Source organism: Mobula birostris, chromosome 6 (assembly GCF_030028105.1).
Source record: "Mobula birostris isolate sMobBir1 chromosome 6, sMobBir1.hap1, whole genome shotgun sequence".
Lineage (NCBI taxonomy): Eukaryota > Metazoa > Chordata > Chondrichthyes > Myliobatiformes > Myliobatidae > Mobula > Mobula birostris.
Genome location: NC_092375.1, coordinates 161931179 through 161937178, shown reverse-complemented (window position 1 = coordinate 161937178; position 6000 = coordinate 161931179).

Sequence of the window (6000 nt, the reverse complement as noted above, 5' to 3'; positions counted from 1 at the left end):
GCATTCCAAACCAAAATAGAGCCCTCAGATCTGAATCCTGGAGCAGCCCAGAGTTGGCACAAAGCCTTGTTTATCAGTTCATCATACTAGCGGGCACGAAGCACAGCAGACGGGACTGTCTTCATAGCCTCAGCACCATGGAACGACGAGTGACCATCGCAGAGAACAAGCGAACTCCGCTTTCATCCCGACGAACACCCTGTCATTGCAGTCTATCTGGACTGGCGTTTAAATTGACCAAACAACTTAACAGCGCAAGGCTCCGGCACCCTGGAGAGAGGAGTGAAGGTTGCAGAGAGCAAGTGAAGTCGGCTCGTCTCCAATCTGGGCCGACATTTAAATTGTCTAAGCAGTGCATCGTACCTCGCACTAGGACCCAGACACTGTTGCAGCGAAAGCCTCAGGGGCTAGACCGTGTTTTGAAATAGGAGGGTTGTTATTAGTTTACTATACATTTATACAATTGCTCATTAAATGTAAAATTACCATGATCCACATGCAATCATTCAGAAAACCAGGATAACTTCATTATGTAACATGTCAGGCTTACATGTGCATTGCGCAAGATTCAGTCCGGTAATGAAAACAATCAGTAAACATGTCAGAATTAATTTATTGTCTTGAAATGCATCTGAAAGCTTTTGTAAATAAAGACATGAATATTTTTGATGCAACAATGTATAAAAATGTTGTTTAATTCATTTCACTGTCCCATGGTGAACATTTCTTGGAAGCTCTCGAACTATCAAGTGTGTTAAAAGTACTCTGGATGGTGGACTTCAAAGCCTAGCGCCAAGAATGGCCAGACTGACTGAATGCTGCCTGAATCCTGAAGCACACAGCCGGGGGTGACTAAATCTACACATAGGACAAACCTATTGAAACTCATCCTCCTTAAACCTTTGTAAAATTGAAGCATTGTTCCACGGACACATTGGTAGAAGTGATTACCAAATCTCAAGGAAACGTTGCCTTATTTTCATCCTGAGGACACCTTCTATCATATTGTATGACACTATCATCAGACTAATTGGAATAGATCAAAAATATAGTTTCTCCACACTGGAAATCCTTGAAGAAACGGGCTATTCCATCATAAACATAATTTCACAGCTTGGCAAGCAATGATCATCACTATTAAGGGGAGGTCTAACCACATCACTGAATACCCCACCATCAACATCCTGGGGAGTTGCCGTTGACCACAAACCTGCCTAGATCAACCACATAAGTAGTGCAGCTGGAACAGCAGTGAAGAACCTGAATTTTCTATAACAGATAACAAACCTCATTCCCTGTGAATACATAACACAAATCAAAAATGTGAGAGAGGTTATTTCACTTGCCTCCATGAATGCAGCTCCAAAATGCTAAAGACTCTCAACATAAATTATTAGACATAGTCCAAAAGAAGTCTTGATTATCTGATCTTTAAAACTAAAACTGATGGGGAATAGATCTTAAAATTCCGAGGTTAGTCTGAGGATAGTACAGTATTATCTGTGAAGAGGAAAGCTATTTTGAAAGAGCGGGGAGCATTGAAAGAAAGAACACCCTGAGTCTTCTGCTGTGTAATATAAAAAAGAGCAGAAAATTTGAGGAATACTCATCACATTTGGCTGGAAAAGGAAGTCACCAACTTTAGTCATGTGTTTGCTATCACAAAGTTGGAAGCATGGAGGAAAAAGTTGGAAGCAAAAAATAGGGTCTGGGTTGATGGGTCTGAGTTCAATACTTACGTGTTCAAGATAACACACGGAGGTCAGGACTCCCATCTTCCTGTTCCCTCATGACCATCAATGGGGGAAGACTCATACAGGTACACTGCCGAGAAGTGGCATATATACTTACCCAATGTGGACCATGAAGCCTACTCAGAAACTTAGAATTTAATTTCTACCTTCTATACTCCAAGAGCAAAGATGCATCGAGGCAAATACCCCTCAAAAAAAATTGCTTGAAGTAACCTCTCTTGTTAAGGGATCTATAAATTTATGGAGAGCTTCCAACCACACCCCAGTCTGCGTGTTCTCCCCCTCCACCAGACTAGACCTGTATTGTGATTAATGTGACTTACCTGGATTGATTGGGTGTATTCAGATGTGATTCCCCTAATAACACAAATTGCAGTAATTTTGAGCAGGTTCAATACATTGCAGCGTGAATCCATCTCTTATGGCAGGTAACTGAGTGATAGGGAGCACTTTGGCTCCAGTGACTACATTTTTATTGGCTTTCAGATAGTGAATGAATGAAATTAGGAGCTGTTGAGAGTGAAGGTTATTGTAGATTACAGGGGGACGTGAGTCAGTTACGGAAGTAGGCTGAGGAATGGCAAATGGACTTCAATACAGGTGATGCATTTTGAAAAGTCAAACCAGCATAGGGCTTATACTATGAATGGTAGAGTACTAGAGAGTGCAATGGAACAGGGAGACCTAGCAGTACAAGAGATTGCTGAACACAGCGTCACATGTAGGTAGGATGGTGAAAATGTCGTTTAGCATACCGGCCTTCATCAGTCAGGGCCCTGAGTGCAGGAGTGGGAATATCATGTTGCAATTGTATGAGTTGTTGTACAATACTGTGTACAATCTTGTTATAGGAAAGATGTGGTAAAACTGAAAGAGTACAGAAAAGATTTACAAGGATGTTACCGAGACCAGAGGGCCTGAGTTAGAGTGAGAGAATGGCCAAGCTACCCTTTTAATCCTCAGAGCGTAGTAGAATGAGGGGAGACCTTATAGAGGCTTATAAAATAATAAGGGCCATAGTCTTTTCCTCAGGGTAGGAGAGTCCAAAATTAGGGGACATAGATTGATAGTAAGAGGGGAAAGATTTTAAAGGGACCACAGTGGTAAGTTTTCCCAAGCAGAGGGTGGTGAGTATATGGCACAAGCTGCCAGAGGAAGTGGTTGAGGCAGGTGCAATTGTATCATTTAAGAAGCACTTTGGTAGGTACATGTAGGTAAGAGCTTGGAGCAATATGGGCCTAACACTAGAAATTGGGATTGTCATGTATGAACAGAACAAGATCAACAACAGAGTAGTATAATTAAATATTTTTACTGAGTCATGTTAATAACAGTACACGCTGTGAAACTTACAGTGTGGGAGCTAAACTAAGCCTGCAGGATGGCTGTATATATTCATCTCAGCAGGCCCAGTTTGTAGCTCCCACACTGAAAGTTCCACGGCATGATGAGTGGGTACGAAAAGTTTTTTTCAGTTATATAAAGAGTTAAAGGGAGGTGAGAGTTGACATTGGACCACTGAAAAATGATGCTCGTGAGGTTGTAACGGGGACAAAGAAATCGCAGATGAACTTACCTTGCATCTGTCTTCATAATGGAAGATACTACCAGTGTGCCAGAGGTCTGTGAGTGTCAGGGAACAGGAGTGAGTGTCATTGCTATTACAAAGGGAAAAAGTGCTAGGTAAATTCAAAAGTCTTAAGGTGACGTAAGGTCTTAAGTCACCTGGACCAAATGGACTACATCCTAGAGACCTGAGAGAGGTTGCTGAAGAGGTAACAGATGCATTGGTCATGATCTTTCAAGAATCACTTGACTCTGGCATGGAAAATTGCAAATGTCATTTCACTCTTTAAGAAAGGAGGAAGGCAAAGGAAAGGAAATTATAGGCCAATTAGCCTAACATCAGTGGTTGGGAAAGTGTTGGAGTCTATTATTAAGGAACGGGTTCAGGGTACTTGGAGACTAATGATAAAATAAGTCAAACTCAGCATAGTTTCTGTAAAGGGAAATCTTGTCTGTCAAATCTGTTAGAGTTCTTCAAAGAAGTAACAAGCAGGGTGGACAAAGGAGAGGCAGTGGATGTCATTTATTTGGATTTTCAGAAGGCATTTGATAAGGTGCCACACATGAGGTTGCTTAACAAGATAAAATCCTATGGCATTACAGGAAAGATACTAGCATGGATAGAGCAATGGCTGACAGGCAGGAGACAGCGAGTGGGAATAAAGGAGGCCTTTTCTGTTTGGCTGCCAGTGACTAGTGGTGTTCCTCAGTCGGTCAGTATTGGGACCCCTAATTTTCACATTGTTTGTCAATGGTTTAGATAATGGAATTGATAGCTTTGTGGCAAAGTTTACATCATCTGTAAAGATAGGTGGAGGGGTAGGTAGTGCTGAGAAAGCAATGCGATTGCAGCAGGACTTAGACAAATTGGAAGAATGGGCAAATAAGTGGTAGATGGAATACGGTGTTGGGAAATGTATGATAATGCATTTTGGTGAAAGGAACAATAGTGCAGACTGTTATCTAAATGGGGAGGAAATTCAAACATCAGAGATGTGGAGGGATTTAAGAGTCCTCATGCAAGCCTCCCAGAAGGTTAATTTACAGGTTAAGTCTGTGGTAAAAAAGGCAAATACAATATTGGCATTTATTTCAAGGGGAATAGAATATAAAAGCAAGGAGATAATGCTGAGGCTTTATAAAGCACTGGTGAGGCCACACTTGGAATACTGTCAACAGTTTTGGGCCCCATATCTCAGAAAATATGTGTTGTCCTTGGAAAGAGTCCAGAGGAGGTTCTTGAGAATGATTCCGGGAATGAAGGGTTAACATATGAGGAGAATTTGGCAGCTTTGTGGCTGTACTCACTGGAATTTAGAAGAATGTGATGGGATCTTATTGAAACCTACCGAATGTTGAAAGAACTAAATAAGGTTGATGTGGAGAGGATGTTTCCTAGAGTGGGGGTGTCCAGAACTAAAAGGCACAGTCTCAAAATTGAGGGGCAACCCTTTAGAACAAAGGTAAGGAGGATTTTTTTTAATCCAGAGAGTAGTGAATTTGTGGAATGCTCTGCCACCATCTACAGCGGAGACCAAGTCTGTGCATGTTTCTAGGGCTGAAGTTGATGGTTTCCTGATCGGTCAGGACATCAAAGGATATGGCGAGAAGGCAGATGTATAGGGTTAAGTGGGATCTAGGATCAGCCATGATGCATTGGCGGACCCGACTCGATGGGCTGAATGGCCTAATTCTGCTCCTATATCTTATGGTCTTATATATCATTACTGGCATAACATAATCATACCAATCTGTTGTCATTCCTGCTCCGCTCAAAGATGAAAAGATTCAAAGATTCAAAGTGCATTTATTAGCAAAGTCTGTATGTAGTACTCGACCCTGAGATTCGACTTCCTGCAGACAGCCACGAAACAAAGAAAACCATAGAACCCATTCAAAGAGAAACATTAAAACGTGCAAATGGCAAAAAAGAGTGAAAACACAGAATATAAAACACAAATCATAAAAGTCCAAGCATATTCTGTTGGCCTCAGTTCGTTATCTACATGCCTCTCCGATCAAAAATGCCCAAAATAGCAACAAAAGCGGGAGCGACCTGAAACCAGAAACATATTGTAACGTGAACTACAGAGTCCAATCCACAAACCGTGTTGATTAAACCTTGCCCGAGACCTAGGGTTCCAGCAGTATCGAGCGAGGGGGAGAGAGAGAGATCATTTGAATGGAGGATCTTACTTCAGGAACAGCGAGTGAGAGGCAGGGAGAGACCATCATATGCAGATACCTTCTTCTGGTAGCAGCGAGCGAGAGGCTGGTAGACAGCGCTGAACACTCGCTCGCCTCCTGCTCTTGGCTCGATGATTTCAATCTTCCTTGATGCTTCAGTCAGCAAAATGAGATGGACGAGAAATGAAGGTGATCGTGGGCTCATGATCCATATCCAGGCTTCTTGGCCTGGAGGATGCACACTTCACTTAAAACCTCACGGAACACCCTTGGAGGCAGCAAAGTGCCAGATCACTCAATTGAGCAGAAAACATACCACCCAAATGTAGATCTTAGGCTCCACATTTGAAAGAAAAAGAAGACTTAAAAGAAGTGGGGGAAATAGTTTCATAAACCACCTGGAGGATGTCACCTTTGGTCGCATTGCTTGCTGGCGCCATCTTCTTCCCAGAGTCTTGCCAAAGTAGCTTTGGCAGCAAGGATCAAAACAAAA